Source organism: Molossus molossus, unplaced genomic scaffold (assembly GCF_014108415.1).
Source record: "Molossus molossus isolate mMolMol1 unplaced genomic scaffold, mMolMol1.p scaffold_m16_p_3, whole genome shotgun sequence".
NCBI lineage: Eukaryota > Metazoa > Chordata > Mammalia > Chiroptera > Molossidae > Molossus > Molossus molossus.
In genome coordinates, this window is record NW_023425366.1 from 99135356 (window position 1) to 99151663 (window position 16308).

At 42.8% G+C, this 16308-nt stretch overlaps 1 protein-coding gene across 1 annotated transcript in view; it reads left to right on the top strand.

Annotated features, from left to right (window-relative positions):
• Positions 1–14675, top strand: part of FKBP6 (FKBP prolyl isomerase family member 6 (inactive)) — a 28334-nt gene extending 13659 nt beyond the window's left edge. The window contains exon 9 of the mRNA XM_036280483.1: positions 14654–14675. The gene's annotated coding sequence lies outside the window, so the exon portion shown is untranslated. The remainder of the gene's footprint in view (positions 1–14653) is intronic.
• The last annotated feature ends 1633 nt before the right edge of the window (positions 14676–16308 follow it).

Consider the following 16308-nt stretch of genomic DNA (forward strand, 5'->3'; position numbering starts at 1 on the left):
GGGTCCGTGCTAGAAACAGATCTTGGAAAACCCAGCAGGGCAACAATTCCCTTTCCATCATCTTTACCTCTCAGCTTTGTCAGTCTGTCAGATATTTTGGAGTCTAATGATTTTTAGATGTGGTTTCCCACGTATTTTTAATCTTGAGTGTTTGACTTATCACCAGTAGTGACTGTTTTGGGGTCTAAATGGGCCATGATTACCATACTCCGGTGCTGCTGCAATTGTTACATATCTTGGCTTTTGTGTCATTGGTGTTCTCTCTGTTCCCCTTCTCGTCTGTTGTACTTGTGCTGAGTTAGTCACTTAAAATGTCCAGGTTTTTCCCTGGCCAGTTTGGCTCAGTAGTTAGAGCACCGGCCTGCGGACCAGAGAGTCCTGGGTTCGGTTCCTGCTAAGGGCATGTACCTAAAAAAAAAAAAAAAAAAAGTCCAGGTTTTTAGATTCTTTTGACAATCTAATTTTGACTAAGTAGGACCATTTAAAATTTGTTCTCAGATGTTAGATATTCCTGACTTGTATCCATCTTGTCTCCTAAGATGTTAGACACTTTGGTGGGATGAGTGTTCTAAGCCTCTGACTGTAGTAGACTGAATTTTTTTAGATCAAAGGCCATATCTTTTTCATCTTTGTATTTTCTAGCATCTGGAACCATGCCTGGCATATGATTAGCGCTCAGTAAATGTTGGTTGGATCAAGTGTAAAATAGCGGAAATGCCAGACCAGTCTCTGTGAAACCATACCCTCCAGGCTGGCTCTTGTATTGCTGTCAGGACTGTTGTTTAGTGCCAGGGACAGAAGCCCATCTTTATCTAGCATCAGCTAAAAAAGAGTTGTACAGAAGGGATCCTGGTGTAGCTCACCAAGTCAAAGGAGGAGTTAAACAACCAGTACTCAGGCAGGTACCTGCAGTTCTGAGGGCCTCAGTGTCTCCATCTCACCACTGCTTTGTTCTCTTCCACTATAAGGAGTGCCTAGGCATTCATTTGCATAGCCTTTCTATTTGAGGGAGGGCTCTTCCTTATCCCACACCTTCCTCCTCTTCCTGTACCAACCATAGCACCCATTTGAAAAATCCTAAGGGAGGACTCCAGCCTGGTTTGGGGGGTGTTGAGTCCCTTGAGTGGCATCCCTTCGTAGCACCACGTTAGGAACTAGAGGAGCAATGATTGTTCGAAGAAGGCTGCTGTTTGAACAGCAAGGGGATGGAGACAATGGGCAAAGGGGAAGAGGCCCACCAAAGGGTATTTAGCTATTGCAGCCACTCACTGTTCTGCAGAGTTGTGCCCTTTTAATATTGCTGTGACAGTGCATTGGCCAATTTGCAGTGAATTAGGAATCTCTTGCAGCTCCTCTGGCTGGGAGCTCAGTGGTAGAAAGCAAATACATCCATAGTTCTGCCACACAGTCTTTTCCCTTAGTTTGAATTTTCATAGGGCGTGACAAAAACACACACCTCTGGGTGGAAGTATTCTTGGGGATAATCTAAAAAGTCAAGATGGAAGTTGATGTTTTCACTCATACATCAGAAGACTAAAGATTTATAGCAAATCCCAAGCTAATATTTGAAACTGCTTTCCCCATGGTTTGCATGCAATGGAAGCAGTATTCCTGTGTTTATATATACTACATTCAAACTTTCATAAACAGATGTTTTCTATTTTTTCCCTTTTCTTCAGGTAGAGTGGGAAGGAGGGAGAGAGAAAAATCGATGTGAGGGAGACACATCAACTGTTTGCCTCCTGCATGACCCCTACTAGGGTGGGGATGAACTGCAACCAAGGTATGTGCTCTTGACCGGAATTGAACCCACGACTCATTGATCCACGGGCCAATGCTCCAACCGCTGAGCCAATCTAGCCAGGGCCATAAATGGATATTTTCTAACTACCTACTTGGTTAAGACCTCACATATCTCCATCCACAGTAGTAGTGATTTTACCAGGGGTACCGAAGAGCTTTTATAACAGATGCCATCATAGCTGGAAACATTTGGAATAGTGTTAGAACATTTTTCTTAATTCTGTTTCTGTACCTTTCATTGTCATCTTTGTTTAGAGTCTGAGTTATGTCCTTCCTATCCCAGCATGCTAGTATCTGAGGCCCTTGCCATACTTCGTGTCTGGAAAAGAGATGTATGAAGTGAGTGCTATTGCTATTCTCAACTATTTAAATGATTAACATACAATAGGTGAGTTTATTTTATGGTCTCCAAAGAGAATGACCAGTAAGTGGACATAATAGGAAGACAAAACTTGGCTTGATATGAAAGATTTACTAATTGTCCTACCATAAGTGACATTAAGCTTTTCCAACATGGGGAGCACACAGAAAAGTGCCACTTTTTTTTTTAAATCCTCGCCCGAGGATATTTTCCCATTTATCTTCAGATAGAGTAGGAGGGAGGGAGAGAGAGAGAAACATTGATGCAAGAGAGAGACACCAATCGGTTGCCCCCTGCATGGTCCCAACCAGGGCTGGGGACCAAACTGCAATTGAGGCACGTTCCCCTGACCAGAATCGAACCTGCGACTCTTTGGTCCCTGAACTGATGCTCCAACTGCTGAGCCAAACCAGCCAGGGCAAAAAGTGCCACTTTTGACTGCTTTTTTAAATTTATTTTTTATTAATTAATTTTTGTTACAGATGTTTCTCCTTTCCCCTCCACTGATTCCCCCCCCCCCCCCGCCCTGTCCCCAGCTTTGCTGTCCATGTCCATTGTTCATGCATACATGCATATAAGTTCCATGGTTTATCTCTCCCCCACCACCCCCTCTTCTGGGGATTGTCAGTCTGTACCCCACTTCCACGTCTCTGGGACTACCCCATTCCTCAGACTGCTGTGTTCATTATATTCCACAAGTAAGTGAGACCATATGATACTTGTCTTTTTCTGTTTGGCTTGTTTCACTTAGGATGATACTTTCCAGGTCCCTCCACATAGTGTTAAAGGATAAGAGATCTTTCTTTCTTACAGCTGTGTAGTACTCCATTGTGTATATGTTTGACTGCTTTTTGAGAATGGCTTTGTAGGGAGCACCTCAGGCCTAGCTTTTTTTACTCCCATGCCAAATTTTTTTACTGTGTCTCTCAGGAGTGTGGGTCATCTTGGGAGCTGGTGAATTCCCTGTTAGGGTCTGTCTGAGCAGAGCTAGAGGGCCCCTTGGAGATGGAAAAGAGACCTGTGAAATTAGATGGCCGTTCTGAGCCTTCCAATTCTAACGTTTTACCATCAGGCACTTGCAAACTTCCATCCTTAAAGCACTTCTAGTAGAGGTAGAATACGAAGTCCTGCACTCAGCATCAGAAAACTCACACAAGGACAGGAAGTGGGAGAGACCTGGTTTGGATCAAGAGCAAAGATGTTGTGGCAACTGCTGGTTCAGAATGTACCAAACATTAGGCATGGCTGCCAAAGAAAATAGCATTCTGAACGAGTGAAGAGGGTCCCATGGCACCATCATCAACAGCCTCCCTTCATTACTCACCCCTTCCCCAAGTACCTCTTGAGAGCTGATGGTTTTCAGGCATTCCAGCAGGAGCTCTGTGGCATGGGAAAGTGCAGTCCTGCTCCTGTGGTGCTGGTCTGTAGAGACGGTGTTCTAGTATGGGGGACAGGACAATCATTTGAATCACAGAGTACACAGGAAGAGTGCCATGAGGGGAAGCATCCTGATCAGAGAGAAGCTTCGCTGAGGCAGTCCTGAAGCTTTGAAGGGAAGCACTGTGCACATTAAGGGAAGAGGTGAGGGAGGGAGGTACAGAAAGTAGTGGTGAATGGAGAAAACAAGGAATCCAGTGCAGAGGTCAGTTGTGGACCAGGTATCATCCTGGCATTTCAGTCTTTTGGGGAGTGAGGCTGTGTTCTATAGGCGCCAGAGGAGGGGAAAGATGTGATCAGAGTGGAGATGATATGACAGTTCATATAAGAAGGGGCTAAAGGGACATGGTGGAGGGCACATTGAAGGCGCCAAGTCTGGGCTGTAGAAGATATTTGAGAAGTGATGGCAGCCTGGAGGTAAATGTACCAGCACAAATGGAAAGAAGACAGGAACATGAGGCCTCCCATCTAGAATGGATGGGAGGGAGCTTTCAGTGAAAAGAATTCTAGTGGCGCCTTCGCCGGTGGTTTTCAGTGGTTAGAGCACCAGTCCATGGACCAAAGAGTTGTGGGTTTGATTCCTGGTCAAGGGCACATACCTAGGTTGCAGGTTCAATCCCCAGTCCCGGTTGGGGCATGTGTGGGAGACAACCAATCGATGTGTCTCTCTTACATCAATATCAGTGTTTCTCCTTAGCTTATTGAGGATGAACGTAATTCCAGAGGGTGTACAAGGTGACCTATGGGCTGTGGGCAATGATGGAAGGAATTGAAGCTATTTATTCTGGAGAAGAGAAGCTTTACGTGGTGTGTGTTAGCCATGTGCTAATGGAAAGAAGTGGCCTGGAGTGGAGAGTATGCAGAATTAGGAGTTAGAGTTGATCACAATGAACTAGGAGTGATAGGGAAATTTTCTGGAGGAGAATGCAGAGTTTTTGGTAAGTTCACAAAGCTAATTGGTAGGCTTGGATAGACAGAAGGGACTTACCCACATGGTCATTTTACCTAGGAAGCGTTTTAATGATTTTACTCTTGGTTTGTCATATTTTACTTTCTTCTAGATTATTTTAATAGCATTGCTCAACATTTATTCATTTTATTTTAATGTATTTTTTATTTTTTATCAAAATATTTATTGAACATATATGCTAGGCATTCTTTTACATGTTTTATGTGGATTGCTTTTAATATAACATAGATATTATCTCCATTTTGTAGATGATGAATTAGAGATGAAGAAGCTACATAACTTGCCAAGGTTACAAAGCCAGCAAGCGATAGTGCCAGGGATTCCAACCCTGGCAATCTGGCCCAGAGCAACCAAATTGAGAAAACAGTCAATACAAAAGGGTTCACCAGAACAAACTAATTTTAGCTTCTGCTTCTTCTGGAGATTCTTCCATATAGCTAAATATCTTATATACCATATAGCTAAATATTCTATTTGTGTTGCCATTTCTTGATTTTTATCAATTTTGGACATATATCTGTTGACTTCTGCTGTGATATGATACAGTATCATCTCTTTCCTCCCTTTATAATTCTAGTACTTTTAGACCTTCTGTTAGATTATTATAATGAAAACTTACACTCATATTGATGTGTTGTTTTTTTTATTTCATAAGCCAAAGACAGTATTTTATATACTCCACTTTGTATAATGGGAGTATTACTAACTGAAAAGCTAGTGCTTTGCTTTTTAAAAAATTTTAAACTTGTATTTTTCCTTCAATTTCTAATTTATCTTTCCCCCTTGACCTGTTTGCCTTCATTCCTTTTAAAACTCTGGGTACTATATAGTCTGATTCTTTCTTCTCAGGGAGCTTTCTTTTGGAAATCTCCACATTTGTGTAACAGTCTGCACAGATCATCCTGTATACCTGATGCACAGCTGCCATTGCGGGACTTCTTTGATCTCTGGGTTGGAGTCATTGTTTCCTGGATCCCTTTTCTTAGTTTACTTTCTTGTTCTGATATTTTTGAGTAATATCTAAAAATTGGATATATAAGAGAAAATTTCCAGCTCCTTATATGTCTAATTCACACTTAGAGTAAGAGTATCTAAGAACCTTCTCCCTGCTTAGAACCTATCCCTCAGTTAAAAACTCCCTCCTCCAATAGAAACTGTCCTCTTGTTAGGACCTTAGAAGAGCTTCACCCCTTAGAAGAGCTTCACCCCACTCCGAACTTGCCTCCCCTTTGGAACCCTTGCCTCACAGCTTCTCCTCTCAGACTGTCGCCTGCTAAGACTTTTCACCTCCCCTGCTCACACCCCAGCTCCCTCTCCAGAGCTCCTCTCTCCCGTCTACACTTCTGTCCCTTTAGTGCTATTTATCATCATCAACTCCAGATGCTAGTTAGAAGTCTAAGAATAGACTGTTTCTTGGATGGTCACTTCTAAGAAATCTGTTTTTCTTTTTCTTTCTGTCTGGAATCTTTTACTATACCTTTATTCTTGATTCATCTAAAATTTCACAGTAACTTGTCAAGGTACCCCCAGATGCTCAAGTCCTTTAGATAAGTACCTCAGTTCTGGAAGCTCAAGTTCTTAAGAGCTAAGAAATTCTTCTGTAATATTTTTTAATGACACTTCCCTCCCTTTCCCCCCCCTGTCCTCTTATTCTGAGACCTCCTATTGGTTGGATATTGGACCTCCTACAGGGATCTTTTATATTCTTTATGTCTCTCTAAAATTTTCTCTCCCCCCACCCCTGGAAATGTACTTCATTTCTTTTTCTTAATCCTCACACGACATTTTTCCAGTTTTGTTCAGATAGAGTAGGAGGGGGAGAGATGGAGAGAGGGAGAGAAAGAGAAACATCGATGTGAGAGAGACACATCAATTGGTTGCCTCCCGCATGACCCCGACCAGGGCTGGGGATGAACTGCAACCAAGGTACGTGCCCTTGACCGGAATTGAATCCACGACTCATCAGTCTGTGGGCTGACGCTCTAACCACGGAGACAAACCGGCCAGGGCTCTACTTCATTGTTTAGCTCTTCCATTGGCTTTTTTCATCTTAGCAAGTATTTGAATCCATGAGCTGTTTTTAGAATACCCTTTTCCATAATTTCCCCTTGCCCCTTTTTGTATAATAAAAATATCTCAAACTTACACAAGTAGAGGATAGTATAACCACCCATGCATTCAATATTTAGGTTTAACAATTTTCAACATAAAGCCAGTGTTTTCCATCTATGACCCCATGCATTTCCTCCCCAACCCCCAGCACTGCTAGATTAATTTGAAGCAAATCCTAGTAATTATATAATTTTATCCACAAGTATTTCCCCATGTATCTCTAAAAGATAAGTACCATTCTTGCAAATTTTCACTTCCTAATATGTGTATTTTTCAGCTTATTTGCTTTGACCTTTCTCTCTTCCATATTGCAGATTTTCCACAAGTGGTTGGTGTTTCTTGGTTTTCTATTCACATTTAAGAATGAAACTGCTCGCCCTGGCCGGTTTGGCTCAGCGGTTAGAGCGTCAGCCTGCGGTCCAGAGAGACCCAGATTTGGTTCCCGCTAAGGGCACGTATCTCGTTTGCAGTTTGTCCCCGGCCCTGGTTGGTCATGTGGGTGACAACCACTCGATGTGTTCCTTTCACGTGGATGTTTCTCTCTCTCTCTCTCCCTTCCACTCTATCGGAACAAAAAATGGAAAAATGTCCTCGGGTGAGGATAAAAAAAAAAAAAAAAAAAGAATGAAACTACTTGCCTGGACAGTGTGGCTCAGTGGATTGAGCGTCGTCCCATAGACTGTGAGAGGTCCAGTTTGATTCCTGGTCACGGAGCTCGATCCCCAGTTGGGGGTGTGTGGGAGGCAGCAGAGAAACATCTGTTTCTCTCTCACATCAGTGTTTCTATCTCTCTCTCCCATCCTCTGTCTCTCTCTAAGAAATCAATAAAAACTTATTTTTTAAAAATGGAGTTGTCTTTTCTCAAGGGTAACTGGGCCTGGCAGGCATCTTGTTGTCAGATAAAGGCCATGTCATTTTCCAGGCAAACTTTTAGACACAGTCTCTTGATCTAGATATCTGTGAAATGCCTTTTCTCCCAGCTCGGGAGGTGTCATTGAAGTCATCCCTTTGTTGTGTGACTATAAATAACTGCACTTAGGTTGGCACTTTTTCATTATACTCTTTACTGGGAAAGCATTTCCCCTGGTAGAGTTTCTTTGGCCCCTTCACCTCTCTCTTCATCTTCATTTGGTAGCTGTAATGAGCCCCATACCTGCTTTCTACTAAGGTTTACGTTAGTGGATTCTGTGTTCTTTGTGGATGAGTTATCAGTGAGGGGCACTTAATTAAATTTCAGGAGATAAATAGGTTCCTTTTTCTAAACTTCAAAATCAATCAGTGTTTATTGAAGTACCTTTACCAGCGATTACAGTGTTGGAAGATGGGAAATTTGGCTTCCTAGTCTTAGCTCTCTAGCTGTGACTTTAGCCAAGTCATTTAACCACTCTGGACTTCTGTTTCATCATCTGTAGGATGAAGTGATCAGATCTTTAAGGTTGCTGTTTACTTCCTTAGGTTCCATCAGGTGTTCACTTAGTCTGTTTTTATTTCTTGTACTCATAATTAGGTACATAAGCCCCACCTCCCAGCATATGTAACCTAGACAGTTTAGGTAAGTAGGGAAAGGGGAAATGGTAAAGGAACTGAGTCCAAGCAATGAGCAGTTAACACCAAGTGAGTGTCTCAGTGCCTTGAGACACATAAGAGAGACAATAAGGAGTCTTAGCCTGGTTTTTCTGACTAGCCTCTATATGGTTCTGCCAGAGAAGTCACAGACCCAGGATGAAACTGAAATGGACTGTGATGAGCCTAAGAATTTTAAGAACTTGAAGAAGGGTTTTCAAATCTGTTAGACAAAGGGAGCAAGTTAGCTGTGAGCAAAAATTCTCTCTAGCACAGAGGACAAGGGTATGTTCACAAGGACGTGATCTGCTCTGTTATTGTGACAGCATCTATGGAGTCATTGTCACAGTCCAAACAGAAAAGGCTTGAGAGACAGATGTAGATCTTTGCTTTGTAATTCTTTTTGACATCCTAATATGTTGTAGGGTTTGATTTACATATTGAATTAATAGGCATGAATATAAGTAAACCCCTCTGTGCTAGTTTCCTATTGCTGCTATAATAAATGGCCTGGAGAGGCTGCTTGCATTCCCTGGCTAGCGGCCCCTTCCTCCATCTTTAAGGCCTGTGGATAGCATCTTCAAATTACCCCCTGCTCTCCCTCCAATACCTCTTTCTCTGAATTCCTCTCTCCCCTCTGCTTCTGACATCATGTTTCCTTCCCTTTCTTTAATTTGCCTGCCTTTCTCTTGTAAGGATCCTTCTGAGTGCATTAGATCCACCTAAATAATATAGGTTATCGCCCCTCAAGATCATTAATTTAATCACAAAGTCCCTTTTGCCATGTATGCCAACATAGTCACAGGTACCAGGTATTAAAACATAGATATCTTTGTGGTGGGTATTATTCTATCATACCTTCTTATATATCAACATCTATGGGTACTAAAATATCTTTAATTAAAGAGAACTCAGAACCATACATTTTAAATGTTCTCCACTTAATCCTTTCTACCCAAAATAAGATAATTATAATAGCCATCTTTGACATATTTCCTCTGTTGTAGTAATTCCTTCTGGTGGCTGGAGATATATTTGGGTATAAGGGGAAACGATGGAACCAGGAGATTATCATTTCCAGTAGATGGCCTGAACGCAGATGTGGGGTGAGTGGAAAGGAGGGGGAAAGTTCAGGGACTACTTCAGATGGTAGAATAATGTAATTTGGTGTTGGGATGGGGAAAAGAATCAAGAACGAGCCCCAGATTTCCAGATTTGATAACTGGGTCCATGGAGATATTTCCAACTGAAAGATTTGAGACGGGTATTTTTAGTTTGGGGCTTGAGGAACTTGAGGTGCCTGTAGGACATCTAAGTGGAGGTGACTAGCAGACAGATATGAGTCTGAGGGTCAGAGAAGAGGCCTGTCTGGAGAGTATGTAGCAGCATCAGTATATGCTGGACAGTAACATCGAGGAATGTGAATGAAGTCGTCCAGGAGGAGGTGTAGAAAGAGAGAGACAGGGGGCCAAGGATGGACCCTGGGAACACTAACATGGAACGGAAAGAAGAGGTCAGGAACCAAGAGAGTGAGTCACCATGAAAACTAGGAAAGTGGAACGGGGAGTTTAATTGGGAGTCCATGGTGGATTTCAGGGATCCATGAACTCCTGAATGGTTGTGTATATATACAGATTCCATGGCTGCCATCAACTTCCCAAGTGGGATCTCTGACACTAGAAAAGGTAAAGAACCTCTAGGGGGTTGAGTTCAAAGAGTAACCAGCAGTGTTGAATACAGCTGCACCAAGGATTTGAAAGATAAGGACTGAATAGTATTCACTGGACTTGCCAATGTGCAGCTAGCTCATGGTGACCTGTGGCAACAGTGGAGTAGTGGGAACAAAGACAAGACTGCCTCGGGTGAGTAGTAAGCAGAAAGTGACAAAGTAGGGAGTATAAGCCAATGCTGCTGGAATCAGCCTCGTCAGATTCTCCTGGAGGGCTTGTTGGAGCACAGCTTTCAGGGCCTCTCCCCAGAGGTTCAGATTCAGCAGGTTGGATGGGGGAGCCCAAGAAGTTGTATTTCTAATAAACTCTCAGGTGGTGTAGACATAGCTGGTCTGTGGACCACAATAATGTAGGCTACTTTATCAAGATGTTTTCATGAGAAGAGGCATGGTTGAATGTAACTAGAAATATATTAAATAATGTAAACCTTGTTTTGAAATAAGAGTGGCAGGTGGGTGGCGCTTTTGACCCCTCTTTGACCATATATCCTGCCCCCTGGACTGTGGCACTGTGGCCACTGACAGAGGAAGTGCAGCAGGGCTTTCCTGTGAGTCCTGCCCACCCCCTAGTAGGGGTGGAGGCCTGGAGTGCTCTCTCGTTCACTTTCAGCTTAGAAAGGGGTGGTTTCAGGGGACCACTTGAGAGCTTGATGTGTGTTCCCAGTAGGTAGGGATCACCACTGCGTGACGCTTGACTCATGTCAACAGTGAGAAGAGGTAGAGGGATGTAGCCAAAGGAGGGACAGGTTGCAGAGAGGCTGAGTCAGTGTGGAGCAGGCCACCAGAGGACCAGGGCCTCGCTGGAGAGAGGCAGGTGAAGGGAGGGACTCAGTCAGCTTTGAACAGTGGCCTGGCAGGAGCGAGAGGGACAGGATAGAGGACCAGATCCAACAGGGGACACAAGTTGACTAGTGGGGTGGCCAGAACATCACGTCATAGAGTGAGAATGGACTAGGGCTCCTTGTAGAATTCTTCTCCCTGAGTTGGAATTATGTGAGATACTCAGACTAGGTTCTTTCAATTGAATGATGCATTTTGAGCAAGGGAACCAGTTAAATGCTTCAGGGAGGGTCTGGGAATCTTTGCCTTTATATACAATTTTTGTGCATTTTCTGGGATTGGAAGAGGGATCCATAGCTTTCATCAGTTTTTCAGAAGGGGTCTATGATCATAAAGGATTAAGACGCACTGTTCCTGGAACAGGTCTGAGAGTTCTCCCTGGTTCATGGTAGGCCTGGAGGAAAGTGCTGCAGGATGGGGCTGTGAGACAGGATGGGGCTATGAGACAGGCTGGGGCTGGTACACGACGCCGTGGGAACTCTGCTTACCCTGCCCTGATTCTCAGTTCTTTGTCCTCGAATTTCCAGCATAAACATCCTGGGCACTGCTGCCTCCGGCTCATGGTTCCAGGATTACATCACTTCTGTGTCTTCTCTGTTACATTTTCACACTCTTCTTTGATTACTGCTCATTATTGTGGACACTGATCATATCATTGCTTGCGTTTCTATTTCACATTGACTGTGCCTTTTCCCCAGGCCTGGGGTTTGCTCTCATTGGAAGCAACTTGTTTAGTATTAATATATTCAGCTGGCATATGCCCTGTTAGACCTTTGTCTGTATTCCCTGCCTAAGTCTGACTGCTTTTGTCTTTGTAGGTCTCCGGGCTTATCTTTCCTTGAGCCATGAATACATGACAGCTTTTTTCCTCTGACTTTGCACTTCAATGTGCTAAGATAACTAGATTTTCAAAATGAAGTGTAAACTTTTCTACTTTGATACATTTTCACTTATACTAATGTGTTACTTTTTATTAGTTTCAATTTGAAAATTCAACTGAACCTCATAAAATTCCAGTGTCTGATCTTGGAGGTTATCTCTGCCCATCTGCCTTCCCGGGAACATGTTCAAGCTGAATGAATATTGATTACAGGGTTTATTTCTAAAGTCATTTCATGGGACATAGACTAGATTGAAACAGTTTTTCTTTTCTCGCTTGGCTATTATTAAATTTGTAATATGGGCCTTTTAAACCTATTTAAAGGTAGAAAGAATAGCATGACAATCTGCTCTTGTACTCACTACCCATCTTTGACAGTTACCAGCATTCTGCCGTTCTGTTTCCTCAAGCCTTCCATGGAATTTTTTGTAAATATTTTTATATATATATATATATATTATCCTCACCCGAGGACATTTTTCCATTTTTTGTACAGATAGAGTGGGAGGGAGAGGGAGGAAGAGAGAGAGAGGGAAACATCGATGTGAAAGGGACACATCGAGTGGCTGCCACCCACACGACCAACCAGGGCCGGGGACAAACTGCAACCGAGGTACATGCCCTTAGCGGGAACCGAACCCGGGTCTCTCCGGACCGCAGGCGGACGCTCTAACCGCTGAGCCAAACTGGCCAGGGCTGTCAATATTTATATTTAAACTATAAAATACTACATGCAAAGTTTTAAAAAAATATTAAAATGCTACAAGCTTATAGTTTTAACAAGGTAAAAGCAAACACTCCCAGTCCCCAAGTCTACTTCCTGATGTTGATGTTTCATGTGTCCTTCCTGAAGGGTTTTATGGTGAACATTTGAGAATGTGGGTGTATATATAATCTTCCCCATAAATAAAATTATACATTTTATACTATAATATGTTTTTTAATGCATTTGGGATATTTTCTAAGTCAGTACACAAAGAACTACTTTATTAATTTTCTTTTTCTGTTTATTGATTTTAGAGAGAGAGGAAGGGAGGACAGGGAGATAGAAACATCAATGAGAGAGAACATCGATTGGCCAACTCCTGCATGTCTCCCTCTGAGGATCAGGCCCACGACCTGGGCATGAGCCATGATCAGGAATCAAATCAACGACCTCTTGGTGCATGGGTCAATGCTCAATCACTGAGCCACACCAGCCGGGCGAACTACTTTATTTTATTTTTTACATTGTTCAGATAGCGTGGGAGGGAGAGAGAGAGAGAAACATTGACGTGAAAGGGACACATCGAGTGGTTGCCACCTGCACGACCAACCAGGGCCGGGGACAAACTGCAACCGAGGTACATGCCCTTAGCGGGAAACAAACCCGAGTCTCTCTGGACCACAGGCCGACGCTCTAACCACTGACCCAAACCGGCCAGGGCTTTATTTTATTTTTTTATTCCTCACCCAAGAATACTTTTTATTTATTATCTGATAGAGTAGGACAGAGGGACGGAGAAAGAGAGAGAGACCGAGAGAAACATCGATGTGATAGAGCCACATTGACTGGTTGCCTCCCGCGCAACCCTTACCAGGGCCAGGGACGAACCACAACCAATGTATAGGCCCTTGACCGGAATCGCACCTGCAACTCATTGGTCTGCAGACTGATGCTCTAACCACTGAGAAAAACCGGCCAGGGCCAAACTACTATATTTTAAAAAAATGATTGAGTAGCATTTCATCCTAGTAGGGCATCATAATATGTATTCTTTTTTTTTTTTTTTTTCCATTTTTTGTACAGATAGAGTGGGAGGGAGAGAGAGAGGAAGGGAGAGAGAGAGAGAAACATCGACGTGAGGGGACACATCGAGTGGCTGCCACCCGCACGACCAACCAGGGCCGGGGACAAACCGCAACCGAAGTACGTGCCCTTAGCGGGAACCGAACCCGGGTCTGTCCGGACCGCAGGCCGACGCTCTAACCGCTGAGCCAAACTGGCCAGGGCATAATATGTATTCTTAATAGTGATTAATAGATAGGAAGTAATATAGTTATTGCCACACTGGAGTTTTCTGTGATATTTATTTAAATGTCATATCACTGGATGAGGTATTGCTAAGTTGCTCTCTCAAGTGGTTATACCAGTTTATGTCTCCTTTGTTAGTGTCAGAGATGTCTTTCCATGCTTTGTCATCATTGTACTGTTAGGCTTTTTAGTCTTTGTTTGGTGCATATGAAATGGAATCTCATTATTAGAAATAGCATGTTCCTGATCAGTCATCTTTTCACACATTTACAGAGTCAGCTGTCCTTTCTGTAAATTGCCTATTTGTTTCTCTGTAACAAACGCCTTTCTGAATTTTTTAGTTTTTTGATAGTTATGTCAGTTGCCTCCCTGGATATTCTAGATACCTGGTCATCATATACACATGGTGTCCACTTAACATCTCTTAATTTATTCAGAGCCCATCTAATCACGTGGACTGGCACTTCCAGATAGTGTTAAATAGTGGTGATGACTGAGTACCCGTACCTTTCATAACTGTAATGGAACTGCCACCATTATACTGTTAAGCATGATGCTGCCTGCTGCCTTTTGTTGAGATATATTCTTTTTATCATGTTAAGGAAATGTTTTTTTACTAAAAGCTTTTATCAAGAGTGATTGTTATTAGATGCCTTCCTGTCACAAAGATAAGTTTTTTTTTAACCCTTAACCCATTATTATGGTTTATAATATTGAATCTTTGATGTGCAGGAATAGAAGTAGTGTGCACCTTTAATTGGTTGCTTTGGGAGAGCTGCAGAGTTCCTCTTACACAATAGAACAGTTCCTTCCCTAAGGAAATGCATTGATGGCACATTTTGTCATCAAAAACCACTAAACTGAGTAGGAGAATCTGAGGCAAAAGGGAACTAAATTTGTTTTTCATCATAAGTTAACAAGAATTTTTTTTTTTTTTCCCTCAGGCTGCTTGATGTCTGAGAGGGGGAAGTTTGGGGGGAGTTTTGGACAGGGGAAGAAAGCAAAGGAGGAGACCCCAAGAGCTCCTTGAAGGAGGCAGAAGGGCCAGGGCACCAGGACCATGCCGATGGGAGGAGCTCCCAGCTATTTGCATTTTTCCTTCTTAAGTGACAATGTCATTTCTTTCTAGTGCTTTTATAGTTTATTTTTTATGTTTAGATTTTTAAGCTATTAGCAGTTTATCTACACTTAATTTGAAGTAGGGATTGAACTTTTATTTAAATGTCTAAATAGTTGTACTAAAATCTTCCGTTTACTGACTAAACATACATAATGCCCTGAACAAAGGGTCAAAATCTGTATAGAATAAATTCATTCATTCTTCATTTTAATGATAGCATGAGTATTGCATGTTTGTGTAACAAAAGGTTGGCATGAGTAGTGGAATAATTGAATCCCATTAGTAGTAGCATGATAATTCTACACCAGAGTTCCCATGGGCCTCCCTCTCCCTTTACTGACTCTGTGGCTTGAGCTTTTTATTGGTTCACCAGTGGGTCCTGGGCCTGAACACTGCAAATCCTGTTGGAACTCAAGCTGGACAACAGTTTCAAGGGATCAAAAGGAATGTCAAATTGGTCTTGGCCCCAAGGCTGGACATTTCTCAGTATGATTACATCAGAGATCATCATGAGATTACTGCCAGCACATTGTTTCTCCACAAGTTTGCTTGAGGTTAGACAGGATGGTGTTTCTGTCCTCATGCATCTGAGGTAGGCCCCTTGGCTAAGGTGACTAAGCGACTCCATTTCTCCATAATAGGTTGATTACCCCTAGAAGTAATGGAACTTTGCCTAAGGCTATGGTTGACCTACGTAACAGGATGTATCTTTCATAAACTCACCCTGACGATTTCTCAGTAACAGGAACTGAAAATCATGAACCCAGTGACTAATGCTTATCTTGGCTTCTGTAATAACTGCTTTTGCAACCACTATTGTACCAGTTCCCTGAGCAGGAGCCAAAAGGGAATGTAGCTTCTGTCTCTAAAAGCTGAGTAGCAAGAACAATTGGGGCTGCTGATTTGGGAGACTTATGCTCCTGCAGCCCGCCAGTGAATAAAAAGCTCCTCTCATTTACAATTCGGTTGTGCGTCTCAGATTGTCTCACTGGCTCGTCATAACACATCCTGTGTGGTCGTGCCTTTACCCCCTCCTCTTTTAGATACCCAACAGAGTACAGCAAATGCTTTCCACTTTAGTGGCTGGGTATCCCTCATTCTAGTTAGGTGTATGAAGGAACTGTCTCCTGGAGCCCACGGATGGCCTCTCTAGTGTGAAGGTCTTAGACTAGTTGGAATTATGTGGCAGCTTGGGTTTGTAGATGAATGAATGGGAAATGAGATGCTGCAAAATGAAAAGTGAGGTGCCAGTTTCCAAAAGCCTGGCCCAGGAAGCTGGCATAGCATCATGACTTAGTGTACTGGGCAGAGCAATCTAGGAACCTTCCCAGATTTGAAAGAGGCTGCTTTTGCTGTTGCTGTTCATATGCCCCTACAATCACTTTCTCACAAAGCAGCCAGAAGAATCTTGTTTTAAAAAGTCATTTCTCTGTTCAGAACCTCCAGTGGCTTCCATTACACTCCAAGTAAAACCTAAAG